The sequence below is a fragment of the Bacillus rossius genome, chromosome 1, assembly GCF_032445375.1.
Source record: "Bacillus rossius redtenbacheri isolate Brsri chromosome 1, Brsri_v3, whole genome shotgun sequence".
NCBI classification, from domain to species: Eukaryota; Metazoa; Arthropoda; class Insecta; order Phasmatodea; family Bacillidae; genus Bacillus; species Bacillus rossius.
The window spans coordinates 226,402,067-226,415,157 of record NC_086330.1 but is presented as its reverse complement, the minus strand read 5'-3'; the positions used below and the strand labels follow the sequence as shown (position 1 = coordinate 226,415,157).

General features: G+C 39.0%; 1 protein-coding gene across 1 annotated transcript in view; it reads right to left on the bottom strand.

The window, feature by feature from the left end:
- Positions 1–13,091, bottom strand: part of LOC134527334 (protein espinas-like) — a 1,109,625-nt gene that overhangs the window by 332,995 nt on the left and 763,539 nt on the right. The window lies entirely within an intron of this gene.

Here is a 13,091-nt window from a genome sequence, read left to right as displayed (position 1 = left end):
GTCGTGTGTTGTAGCTGTGAATTGTGTTGGTAAATTTTTTACATGACCGACTGAGCCTTCGGGCTTAGGAAAATAAGACATGAAAGAAAGCATTGTGTATGTGTGAGCAGATTACAAGCTACTGTTAGTGCGAGGAAATTATGTGCCTTGCACAATTAACACTTCGAGTGTGGTGTTTAGGCAGTCAAAATGGCTACAGGGCAAGTCATGTTGTTGGCGACGTGGCTTTCAAGCAGCGAAGTTGATATAATAATCAGCATTATTGCGCTGCAGAGGAATTAGCTGAGAAGCAAACAAAGATTCAAATAATACAAGTCGTATAATCAGGAAGGCAGCACAGCAACTGTGATGAAACTTTTATTTATTGGTTAAAGGTATAATATCTGAATTATACTTTATGGCTGATTTTATAAGTAATTCGTTTAATTGCCCCGTTAATAAATTTTACCAGACGAAGCCATGGTGCAGCCCATAGCCTCTTCAGTGAAAATTAATTTAACTAATATTTTACACACCGAAGCTTAGGAAGGACCTGTGGCTGGAAGTTGTAAAATTGTTTAAGCCATTATTAAATTAATTCCTTTTCATTACACACCACTGCAATTCATTTTGAACCTTTATGCATCCAAGCTGAAGTAAATCAATCCTTGTGTTTTCTTTATTGTGTGCTGAGCTGCCGTACTGGTTTCACGAGGCATACAAATACATTAATTGGCTACAAAGCAACGTGTTAGAAAATTAAATGGATGTAAAGTAATGTAAAGTGACGAGGTTGATAATTTGTTATATTTTTGAGTAGGCCAAATAAAAATTTATGTGCATAGTAAATTTTCTACACATAAAAATTAGCACAGTTAATAAAACGTAAAACACGACTTGCCAGCTCTTTGGAGACATGTGTATATGTGATTTTGGATAAAAGCTTATAGTGTAAGGATGCAATTATGATTGTTACTAGAGCGACCTACACTGTTTTAGGTGTTTAGTTTCTTTGTAATTTTGTATTTACGGATAACTGTGACAGTTTTCGGCAATAATATGCTTTACATCTTAATGCTCTAAGGTGGTCTAATGGAAGTGAGTTTAATAATGAGAAAGAGTTTTCATGAATGATCATAATAAATATTTTGGCTTTACTATTTGTAACTTAGTGGCAAAATGGTGCAAATTAGTGCCAAACTTTTTCACTGAGATCCCTGTTGTTAGAGAGCTATGATAATTGTTTGAGAATTATACTGAAAATTAAGAAAAAAACATGTATAAATTAAATGATTTAATATAATAAAACATTTATTATAATTTTCACAAAATATCTATTCCGTGTTAATATTTTTGTGCTGTTCCTATGCAGTATAGAGCACATGCTCTCTTGTTACTGGCTTCCTTTCAACACTGGAGAGTATTTCATATGTAGAGGCAACTGTTAAAAATTATATAAAAATCATTATATTTATACATATTATACCTGGCTCAATTACAACGGCAGTGGGTGAGCAAAAATAAACATTGCCTATTATATCGCAAATAATATTGCTCCCTTAAATATATATTTAAATATATAACTGTATACATTTATGCTAAAGTTTTCACGTGTAAATTAATATTGAGTTAAATATTTAAACAGTGAAGTGGATCAATAAGATCCAAAATTAATTCAAACTGCAAAAATGATTACTACTTTACAAACGTGAGATTTCTAGAATACTTAAATGTCTCAGCGACTCACTGTTAAGCAAACTGTTTACAATTTTACAATTACTTTTAACTAAAAAATGCGGTTTGGCAAACTATGCATTTTGCATACCATGTCGTTAGAGTTACGATGGAAAAGAATTAATGCAGATAACCCCCACTCTGCTTGGGTGTTTACTGTTGCCACATTCACCTGAAATCATGCATCGACTTCTCCCACAGTGAAGTACACCAAGACATCACCACGAAAGAACTCGGCGGCCAACATCGCCCTCCTTCCCTTTTCAACGTACGTTTGGACTTCGGTGATGAGAACCCTGGACGGAATGACTCAGGACACACCACTAAGCCCTTGGCGATGACCTCCACTCGAGACTTGCGTACAGTTGATCCAACACTTTTCCTTCGAACACTGGCAACGTTTATGTCAGTCACAGACCTTCAATTACAGTTTCAACCTCTTTCGCACTTCCTCGACCTGGCGATAAATTTGACGTAGAGGTTTAGATCCATGTTTCTTACTTGGTTAAGAGAACACTTGTCTAGCCTGTCCGAGCTTAGTAGTATATAAAAGGGGCGCCGAGCGCAGGCTTCAGGCTGTGGATTGAAGATTGTTTACATTGTGAAGTCACGAAGGCCATCTTGGATGAGCGTAACGGGACACAGCGTAACGGGGCACAACGTAACGCGACACAGCGTAACGGGATAAGTTGTACCGTGACCTTTGACCTTGACCCCGGCGGCCATTTTAGATCTGCCAACTTGGATCCGCCATTTTGGATGACGTCATTTTGTTTTCACGAACATTCCGGCATTGTGTTTTCCGCCATTTTTAAGTATAACATCACCTTTGCAATTTTCGTTACGGTCGCCATCTTTAAAATATTTATTTATTATTCGATTTTAATGGACTTTTCATGACGGCCGCCATCTTGAAATCACCCGCTTGAGATCACCATCTTGTTTTCGTCCGCTAGAGTGTGCTGATACCATGATAGTATAATTATCTGGTCACCACACCTTTGTCCTCAACCGCTGACATTGAACTTTGACCTTGACCTTAAATTTCACCTTGTCCTTGAAATTTGACCTTGACCTTGAAAATGACCTTGACCTTGACCTTGACCTTGAAATTTGTCCACCTTGAAATTTGACCATGACCTTGAAATTTGACCTTAACCTTGATATTTGACCTTGACCTTGAAATTTGGCCTTGACCTTGAAATTCTACCTTCACATTGAAATTTGACTTTGTCCTTGAAATTTGACTTTTCCTTGTCGACCATCATGGATCCGACATTTTATGTTCAGTACATGCTACCAGGAGCTACCACTTGCTGGAGTACACCATCTTGTGTGTGTACTCGTATTATAGAGTACATTTCCATCTGGATAATTTTATTCTAACTTGCTATAGTGCAGTAATAATTTATTACCGAGGAGCCCCCGCCATCTTGAAATTCGGCCGCCATCTTTAAATCATGTAATAATGTAGCTAGAAAAGCAGGAAAAAATCCAAAATTCATCAAAAAAATCACTCAAAATTTACATATTGATTCGACCCGCTCCAGTCCTTGGTTCGATACTCAAACGATGCAATAATGTTTAATTTTATGAAAAAAATAATAATTTCAATAAACCACATTCAACATTCTTAAAGAGACTTTAAATCCTATAATAACATCATCATATCAGACATCAAGACCAACGTCTGGGAAAATTCGTAATAATTAACCTAGAAATTCACGAAAAAGTTAAAAATTGATTAATAATATTTGCTAACAATATACTGATTAATTAGGTCGACAAAGGTCTTTGGCACGATCCTGGACGAAGCTAAAATAAATTTAATTTAAATACCAGAAAAGTGTAAGGTTCGAGAAATAAAACACCACAAAGTCTTTTACAAATATAATATTTATTACACAATTTCTATCCTACTACAGGATCACTTGCGAAAGCCAGCAATCTTATAAACATTTAGCCCTGCATAGACGTGCAACGACTACTTCTTAGCTCCAACAGCTCCAAATGCTCCAACAGCTTCAAATGCTCCAACAGGTCCAACAGCTCCAAATGCTCCAACTGCCTTTTCTTTTAACAGGTCCAATGATATTGGGCTATAATGCTACGAGTCTAAGAGACTACGAGGCTACAAGGCTACGAGTCTAAAATGATCTAGCTGGTTCCGAATTATACATAGCTGCGAGACTGCATGACTAAAAGACCGCATGGCTACGAAACTACATGTCTATGAAGCTACAAGGATACAAGTCTAACCGGCTCCAAAACGCAATTTACGCAATTTACACGCAATAAATGTAATGATTACACAGTACCCACAGGAAACAAATTAAAGAAATAATACACACACAGGAAAAAAAACGGAATGTACAAACAGTACACACAGGAAACTGAACGTACACACAGTACACACAGGAAACGGAACGTACACACAGTTTACACAGGAAACGGAACGTACACACAGTACACACAGGAAACGGAACGTACACACAGTACACACAGGAAACGGAACGTACACACAGTACACACAGGAAACGGAACGTACACACAGTACACACAGGAAACAGAATGTACACACAGTACACACAGGAAACGGAACGTACACGCAGTACACACAGGAAACGGAACGTACACGCAGTACACACAGGAAACGGAACGTACACACAGTACACACAGGAAACGGAACGTACACACAGTACACACAGGAACGGAACGTACACGCAGTACACACAGGAAACGGAATGTACACACAGGAAACAGAACGTACACACAGTACACTCAGGAAACGGAACGTGCACACATACAGTAGCGGAAACACAGGCTTAGTTGGAAATCAGAATACAAGAAATATAAACATTACATTTTTTTACTTTCAATATTTAATTTATTTCTCAATATTACACAAATACAAGTAAAATAAGCTATTATTGTATGTAGCCAGCTTTCCTCAGTTCTTTGAGTATGACGGATATTTCTTTGATGCACGAATATTTTCCTGCACAAAGCGAACCATGTAGAAGTCTTAGCCGGTCAACCAATATGTTTGGATCTTTCCATGATGTTTAATCAATCTCTTCTACTATCATCTTACTTGCTTGTTTATTTTACATACTTTTAATATCACAATCGTCCCAGTGATCATAATAAGCATTATCAGATTTATTTATAATAACACGTCGTTTCCATCGTTTCGGTCTAAGGCACCGCCGCAATCTTCAATCTGGTCAGATTTAGGTGCTTCATCACAGTCTATGCCTTTGTCAACAGCCTCAGAGTCACTGTAACAATCACTGTAGAAGACATCCTTTTCTCCCAGATTACCGTATGAATTCGATATCGATGATGTCGATCTTCATCGTCTTCTTGCTTCCTTTTTAGGAGTCCATCATTTTTACAAAGAATGGAGGATCTACTGAATATAGGCTTGAATGTATTCTCACTTTTCACGTTGTTGATACTTCCATTAGGTTCAGTCTTCCCGAAGCCATCAGCATCCTTCAATTTATGTTCTTCGTCACGATCGGGTGAGCTAATACGATCACGCTCAGGAAAAGGAAAATTATTTACATCAACCAGCACACTCTATCTTTGTGTAGTGTCTTAATTGATGTCCTCTATGCCGTAATTAGGCTTGGCTTTACATGTTCTATCATGTCTGTTTAAGCTGTCAATTCGTGTTGACAACGTGCTACACCGATTACAGCTTAACATTTTGCGTAGTGGGTTTTTAGCACAATCATTCCTCTCATGACGTCTAGCATTCATTCTCATGACAAAATCCTTGCCACAGTATCTACAGCGGCTTCCTTCCGATTCAGCTGCAGATAACAAACCATGATCCATGGTAGCTTCTGTGACTAATGTTAGATACAAACTGACAGGTTTCCAATTGGAACCATTTTTTAAATAGAATTTTTTAAATATTTCATCAGCGAGAGTTAAGTTATCTAATGCAAAGCAAATTGATGCAAGTAGTTCTACTTGTCAACAACAGATGACGACACATATTTTTGCTTGCAGGTAAATATTATTTATTTTATGTGGTATGCGGGATGCTCACTAATGATCGCATAAGAAGGAAGGCTTCGCTAGACATCAAGGAGAAGAATGTTCCGTCCTTCGTGATAGTGTTTCTCTTCCGTCTTATCAGATATTTTTGGACTGAGTAACGTTTTTTATTTTTTTTTTGAAATCCACGTTATTAAAAAAAAAAACATCAGTTCTGATTTAGTAACAGAAATTAACAATTTATTAGCATTACAGGATAAAATTACATAACTCATTAGGTAAAAAGTCCTTCATGCAGAGATCAATCTCTCATCTGTAACCAGAAGCAATCGGAGAAAACCATCAGATGTCTAGTCAGAAATAATGATAAGCACTAAAAGAGAACCACCATTATATTGACAATATTTTGATGGTTTTCTCCGAGTGCTTCTGGTTACGGATGAGATATTGATCTCCGCATGAAGGACTTTTTACCTAATGAGTTATGTCATTTTATCCTGTACTACAAATAAATTGTTAATTTCTGGTACTAAATCAGAACTGATATTTTTTTTATAAGATGGATTTAAAAAAAAAAACTCAGTCCAAAAATATCTGATAAGACGGAAGAGAAACACTATCACGAAGGACGGAAATTTCTTTTCCTTGATGTCTATCGAAGCCTTCCTTCTTTTGCGATAAATAGTGAGCATCCCCCATACCACATAAAATAATTATATTTACCTGCAAGCAAAAAAAATGTGGCGTCATCTGTTGTTGACAAGCAGACCTACTTGCATCAATTTGCTTTGCATTAGATAACTTAACTCTCGCTGATGAAATATTTAAAAAATTCTATTTAAAAAATGGTTCCAATTGGAAACCTGTCAGTTTGTATATAACATTAGTCACAGAAGCTACCATGGATCATTGTTTGTTATCTGCAGCTGAATCGGAAGGAATCCGCTGTAGATACTGTGGCAAGGATTTTGTCATGAGAAGGAATGCTAGACGTCATGAGAGGAATGATTGTGCTAAAAACCCACTACGCAAAATGTTAAGCTGTAATCGGTGTAGCAGGTTGTTAAAACGAATTGACAGCTTAAACAGACATGATAGAACATGTAAAGCCAAACCTACTTACGGCATAGAGGACATCGATGGATCCACTAGACTAAAGAAGAGTGATCTGCATTACGACAATAATTTTCCTTGTCCTGAGCTGATGGTATTAGCTCACCCGATCGTGACGAATAACATAAATTGAAGGATGCTGATGGCTTCGGAAAGACTGAAACTAATGAATGGAAGTATCAACTCCGTGAAAAGTGAGAATACATTCAAGCCTATATTCAGTAGATCCTCCATTCTTTGTAAAAATGATGGACTCCTAAAAAGGAAGCAAGAAGACGATGAAGATCGACATCATCGATATCGAATTCATACGGTAATCTTGGGAGAAAAGGATGTCTTCTACAGTGATTGTTACAGTGACTCTGAGGCTGTTGACAAAGGCATAGACTGTGATGAAGCACCTAAAGCTGACAAGATCAAAGAATGTCGCGGTCTCCTGAGACCGAAACGATGGAAACGATGTGTTATTATAAATAAATCTGATAATGCTTAAAATGATCACTGGGACGATTGTGATATTAAAAGTAAGTATAATAAACAAGTAAGTAAGATGATGGTAGAAGAGAATGATTACACATCATGGAAAGATCCAAACATATTGGTTGACCGGCTAAGACTTCTACATGGCTTGCTTTGTGCAGGAAAATATTCGTGCATCAAAGAAATATCCGTCATACTCAAAGAACTAAGGAAAGCTGGCTACATACAATATTGTCTTCTTTTACTTGTATTTGTGTAATGTTGAGAAATAAATTAAATATAGAAAGTAAAAAAATGTAATGTTTATATTTCTTGTATTCTGATTTCCAACTAAGCCTGTGTTTCCGCTACTGTATGTGTGTACGTTCCGTTTCCTGTGTGTACTGTGTGTACGTTACGTTTCCTGTGTGTACTGTGTGAACGTTCCGTTTCCTGTGTGTACTGTGTGTATGTTCCGTTTTCTGTGTGAACGTTCCGTGTACTGTGTGTACGTTCCGTTTCCCGTGTGTACTGTGTGTACATTCCGTTTCCTGTGTGTACTGCGTGTACGTTCCGTTTCCTGTGTAAACTTTGTGTATGTTCCGTTTCCTGTGTGTACTGTGAGTATGTTCCGTTTCCTGTGTGTACTGTGTGTACGTTCCGTTTCCTGTGTGTACTGCGTGTACGTTCCGTTTCCTGTGTGTACTGCGTGTACGTTCCGTTTCCTGTGTGTACTGTGTGTACATTCAGTTTCCTGTGTGTACTGCGTGTACGTTCCGTTTCCTGTGTGTACTGCGTGTACGTTCCGTTTCCTGTGTGTACTGCGTGTATGTTCCGTTTATTGTGTGTACTGCGTGTACGTTCCGTTTCCTGTGTGTACTGTGTGTACGTTCCGTTTCCAGTGTGTACTGTGTGTACGTTCTGTTTCCTGTATGTACTGTGTGTAGGTTCCGTTTCCTGTGTGTACTGTGTGTATACGTTCCGTTTCCTGTGTGTACTGTGTGTATACGTTCCGTTTCCTGTGTGTATACGTTCCGTTTCCTGTGTGTACTGTGTTTACGTTCAGTTTCCTGTGTGTACTGTGTGTACATTCCGTTTTTTTTTCCTGTGTGTTTTTTTTATTTCGTTTACTGTGGGTACTGTGTAATCATTACATTTATTGCGTGTAAATTGCGTAAATTGCGTGTTGGAGCCGAGTAGACTTGTATCCTTGTAGCTTCATAGACATGTAGTTTCGTAGCCATGCGGTCTTTTAGTCATGCAGTCTCGCAGCTATGTATAATTCGGAACCAGCTAGATCCTTTTAGACTCGTAGCCTTGTAGCCTCGTAGTCTCTTAGACTCGTAGCATTATAGCCCAATATCATTGGAGCTGTTAAAAGAAAGGGCAGTTGGAGCATTTGGAGGTGTTGGAGCTGTTGGAGCATTTGGAGCTGTTGGAGCATTTGGAGCTGTTGGAGCTAAGAAGTAGTCGTTGCACGTCTATGCAGGGCTAAATGTTTATAAGATTGCTGGCTTTCGCAAGTGATCCTGTAGTAGGATAGAAATTGTGTAATAAATATTATGTTTGTAAAAGACTTTGTGGTTTTTATTTCTCGAACCTTACACGTTTCTGGAATTTAAATTAAATTAATTTTAGCTCCGTCCAGGATCGTGCAAAGGACCTTAATCGACCTAATTATTCAGTATATTGTTAGCAAATTTATTTAATGAATTTTTACTTTTTCGTGAATTTCTAGGTTAATTATTACGAATTTTCCAAGATGTTGGTGGTGATGTCTGATAGGATGATGGTATTAGAGGGTTTAAAGTCTCTTTAAGAATGTTGAATGTGGTTTATTGAAATTATTATTTTTTTCATAAAATTAAACATTATTGCATCGATTGAGTATCGAACCAAGGACTGGAGCGGATCGAACCAATATGTAAATTAATGAGTGATTTGTTTGATGAATTTTGGATTTTTTCTCGCTTTTCTAGCTGTATTATTACACGATTTCATGATGGCGCCCAAATTTCATGATGGCGGGGGCACCTCGGTAATAAATGATTACTGCACTGTAGCGGGTTAGAATAAAATTATCCAGATGGAAATATACCTTATAATATGAGTACACACACAAGATGGTGTACTCCAGCAAGTGGTAGCTCCTGGTAGCATGTACTGAACATAAAATGTCGGATCCATGATGGTCGTCAAGGAAAAGTCAAATTTCCAGGACAAAGTCAAATTTCAATGTGAAGGTCAAATTTCAAGGTCAAGGCCAAATTTCAAGGTCAAGGTTTATTTCAAGGTCAAATTTCAAGGTCAAGGTGAAAGTTCAAGGTCAAGGTCAAAGTTCAATGTCAGCAGTTGAGGACAAAGGTGTGGTAACAAGATTATTATACTATCATGATATCAGCACACTCTAGCGGACGAAAACAATATGGTGATCTCCAGCGGGTGATTTCAAGATGGCGGCTGTCACGAAAAGTGCATCGGTGATTTTAATGATTTTTTATTATTTAATTAGGTTGGTTATTTTTTTAATGATTTTTAAATTTTTTCCTGAATCTCTAGCATTAAAATTACGGTTTTTCAAGATGGCGGACATGACGTCATGCTCACTGGCGATATTTTTGCTTTGAAAAAAGTGGTGGGAGTCAGTCTGCCAGCAGCCACCACGGGGGGAAAGTTGGGTTTCTATTTATATTTTTTTTGACCTCACCGGGTTCGAACCGAGTACTTCGAGCTCCGTGTCGTAAATGTATGTTTTTTTAAAAATGTTTTATTTAAATTTTATTTTTTAATTATTTATAATGTTTAATTTTTTCCATTACAATCGGATATTAAATAAAGATTTTAAAGATGGCAACCGTAACGAAAATAATAACGGTGATGTCATATTTCAAAATGGCGGAAAACACAAAGCCGGAATGTTCGAGAAAACAAAATGACGTCATCCAAAATGGCGAATCCAAGATGGCGGGTCCAAAATGGTCGCCGGGGTCAAGGTCAAAGGTCACAGTACAACTTGTCCCATTACGTTGTGTCCCATTGCGCTGTGCCCCGTTATGCTGTGTCCTGTTACGATCATCCAAGATGGCCTTCGTGATGTCACAATGTAAACAATCTTCAATCCACAGCCTGAAGCCCGAGCTCGGCGCCCCTTTTATATACTACTGAGCTTAATAATTCCTGACCCATGGGTACTTCGGTCACTTTTACTCACCGTGCGTGAACTCGCTTATACGAGTACTTTGACACACATTCAGCTATTCTATTGTACTAAACCCTTCAGGATCCACTGAGCGAGTTTCCAGGTTTTCCTCGCTCAGCAAGTTTCCTATGTTAGCGAGTGTGGAATTCGTCTTCTTCAACGAGTTACTTTTGTCTTAACGTTTTTATCTGGCTGCTGCTCCTCGTCAGGTCCTAAGTCCGGCTGTACTTGGTATGTTAATTGCACTTACATTAAGAGGCTAAGTCCTTGGGTCGGCTGGAACTACACTCGGCAGCACGACGTCCTCCTTGCGGGCGGCAGCGGGGCGGCGAAGTCACGGCGAACAGTCTTCTTCATTCTTCAGTACAAGCCTGCTGGCCTGTCGGTGGTAAACGGCACCCCTTAGCTTTCAGATGGGTATGTAAACTCACCTGAGCACAACGAACTTCGGTTTCCAGAGAAGGTGAGAACAATATTCCTAGGCCTCGTTCGAAAAAGCCCGGATGTCACGTGGTCGGCGCTTTCAAGCCATGTGGGCTGATGTTGAGCATAGCAGTTAGGCTTAAACACTCAGGAGAGAGGAAAAGAACAAGGACAGAAGAAGATGCCATGCTCGGTAGGTAGTTTGCTTACAGGCAGCATACACGTTCACGTCCAGGAGGAAAAGAAGATTGTTACATGCCACAAACACCTCCATTAACACTCTTAACCTGTTTGTCCAGATGATAGTGCACAGCGAGGTACTTATGGGTTTCTGGACCTGGGTCTGATCTTGACAGCGATGCTCGAGCTGAACTCTAATGGATAAGCCACAATAACCTTGTTGGTCATGTCCAGGTAACGGTCCTCTGCGAGGTACTCACTGTCATCTAGACCTCAGGTATGTTCGTATTTGCGATATTTAAGCTGAACTCTGATGGACAAGCCACAAGTCTCTTGTCTGTCCTGTCCACGTAACAGTGCTCAGAGAGTTATTTATAGCTGTTTAGACTTGAGGTCTGTTCATGACAGCGATGTTTATCTGCATTGTGATGAACAAACTCCATTTCTCTCATCTGTCCTGTCCAAGTGACAGTGCTCCACCAGTCATTCATGGCCATTTGGACCAGAGGTCTATTCTTGGTGGCAATACTCGAGATGCACTGTGATGCACGAGCCACAAGTTTCATATCTGTCCAGTCCAGGTGATGCCCCTCGGCGAGGTACTCACTGTCATCTTTACCAGAGGTGCCATAGATCGTCGGTCAGGTCCTCAGTCATCCATAACACTGGATGTGGCAAGCTTGATACTTTCTGGTGTTTTGACCTCGAGACCTCGCGCTCTGACTGCTATGTTTAATAGTTGCATTTTAATGTCACTGCTAATCCTTACTCATGTTATACAGATAGCACACTGTATTAAATTATATTAACACTATATTATATACACTATAAGCATTATGTTACATTATATAGACAGTATTATATGCAATATTGTATTATTAATCTAATATTATGTAAGCCCTAAATGTTATATCGTATAATCACTCTATGTTATACTATATAAGCACTTTCTGTAATACTATATAAGCATTAAATATTATATTTTCTTGTAGAAGCCCAAAGAACACGAGCTTCACTACAGCCGTGGACGCGCTGCGATGCTGGTGTGGGCAGCAGCCTGACAGCCACCCCGATATGATACGCGGCACACGGCCTGGGAATACCAATGAGCGAGCCACCTCCTGAACTGGATCGCATCCCGCGCATGCTTGTAACCAGCCCGCCACTTAATTGCGGTCATCATGTATTCATGCCTGGGGCGAGGAACCCAGCTCTGACGGGGAAGAGCGGTGTCGGGATGAGTTAACCGACTGCATAATCGACTGTGTAAATTGCGTTTCTGGGCGTTTCTGGCGCAGAGTCCCGTGGTTACGTCCTCCTCATGCGTGCGAGCTACTCAGAAGCCCTAGGCTGCCTCCCTCGTCCCACCCCACTTCCTTGCTCCCGTAATTCATCAGCAGGCTGTTGACTCGCTGCGACCAGCGTGGGGGATGTGGACACGAAAAGATGACCGCCAGCTTTGTCCGAGTAGCGTGCAAGGAACAAGGAGCCGTCTGCACTGTCAATTTAGGCTCCAAGACACTGCACACAATAAGATTCCGTTATTATACCAATTGTGACGTGAAATATCATTTCATATGTTGAGGTGGCTTCAGGATTAACAGTCGCAATCTGTGAGATATTAAACAAAACTAAAAAAAATAATTATCTTGCAAAATATGCATTAAACAAAACGTATTAAAAATTATTGGCCTAGAAATCTTAAAACAAGTTAATTTAAATTAAAGTTAATGTATTTATACAGAGACTTCGGCTTATAGGTGCTATGCACATACACGGGAATTTTTAATGGAGTGGTCTTACAAAATAATATATGACATTTTATGTGGAGTGTAACATTACTTACGATATTATACGATAGGAAGAAATATGTAAATATTACACAATATAATTGTAAAAAAAAAACAAGAATTTGTAATTTTGAGCAGCTGGTAAGTACTATTAATTTGATTATATAATAAATTTATCTAGCACAGTTAAAATAACATCAGCG